Below are 1,707 nucleotides of genomic sequence, written 5' to 3'. Positions count from 1 at the left end.
AACACCCGGGGACGGAGGGAAACGCGAGGCTCTCCCGACCCTGAGGAAAGAAGATCGCGTCCTGCCACAGGCAACGCCAGAGGGTTGTCGAGGTGGCCTTCAGCCCCTCCTGCAGGGAGAGGTCCTTCGTCAGCCGCGAAGCCCACGGTCCACGTCCTACACGCTCATGGTGTACACGGACGATTCGACGACACCGCCAACGACTTCGATCTTCCTGGGACCACCTGTGATGAGGTGATGAGGACGACAACCACTGCTCCCTGGACTTGATACCGAGATAATATGATCTAATGTTCTCTCTGTCTGTAAGAAAGAAATATATATATATATATGAGTTTTACTTTTTTTTTTTTTTAATGTGCCTTGTAACAGCTTTTCCAAGGTTATTCAATATCGACTGTACAGCTTCTTCATTTATAATTGTTACTTCACTTACATATTTGCCTCATTTAAATGGATATTTTGAATAATTACTTCATATGATTAGTCACTTCATTTACATACCCACTGCATTTGAATAGTCATTTCATATACTTCTAAAAATCAGTGTTCTAATCCTGTTATCTGGCTTGTATGTGGAAAAGCTTGAGTTTCTCCTCATTTAACACGTTAAATTTTTTTTATTCCTATTTTTCTGGCGTGCCGTAATGTCCTTTGCCTAAATAAACCTCTTAAATTTGCCTCATTTCACCAGTTAAATAACTTCCTTTAAGAAATCATATTCCTCCTTTGCGTAAAACAAGCCAGTGAATTTTCTTCATTTTGCCAGTGTTATGTTCCTTAGTTCCTCCAGTTTAAAAACTTTCTTTAAAATAAATCACAGTGTTCTGTTCCTCGTGCCCGGAATACCATCATGTCCTCTGCGTAAAAGGAAAAAAAGTCACCTGTTTTTTTCCCTATTTTTTCGTGTGTCTTAATATCCTCAAATTTACCAGTTCTTTAAAATAAAAATCAGGGGTTCTAATGCTATTTGCTATTCGCCGTGTCTTTTGCGTTTAAAAAGAAATTAGTCACAAAATAACCTTTGGCTTAATAAAAGATAAAATGTTTTTTAGTCCTATTCTCTGGTATACTGTTTTTTTTTTGTACCCAAAAGACGCGTACTGTGACGACAATAAACTTCGGATCCCTTGAATCGATAGCAACTTTTGTGGCTTTTGCTCCTTCCTCTCTCTCTCTTTTCTCTCTCCCTCTCTCCTCTTCTCTCTCTCTTTTCTCTCTCTCTCTCTCTCTCTCTTTTCTCTCCCACTGTAATCCCCCCCCTCGCCCATTCTTTCTCCTTTCGTGTACATTTTTTCCCCTTCTTTTGACAGAGGTCTTTCAAACAAGTCCACAGAGAGATTTAGACGCGAGGGAAAAATAATCGGCTCTATTTTTGTGCCGCGAACGAAGCCATTGGGAGGGATTCGCATTCACGAACGTCCTCGATCATCCGTGCCGGACTTTCAAAAAAAAAAATTTTCCATTTTCCTCTCCCTTTCCCCCTTTTTTCTTCTTTATTTCTTCTTTCTCCCCTTGTCTTTGTTTCTTCTTCTTCTGTCTCCCTTTTCTTTTCTTGTTCTTCGTCTGTTTCCCTTTCTTTTTTCTTTTTCTCTTTTTTTTTTCAAAAAATTGATCTTTTTAAGTAAAAATTATCTGATTTTTTTTAGGGTTTCCCGGAAAATATTTCATTTTCTTTTGTTTATTTTTTTCTCTCCTCTTTTCTCT

Source organism: Penaeus monodon, chromosome 13 (genome assembly GCF_015228065.2).
Source record: "Penaeus monodon isolate SGIC_2016 chromosome 13, NSTDA_Pmon_1, whole genome shotgun sequence".
NCBI lineage: Eukaryota > Metazoa > Arthropoda > Malacostraca > Decapoda > Penaeidae > Penaeus > Penaeus monodon.
Note: the sequence above shows the minus strand (reverse complement) of the source record.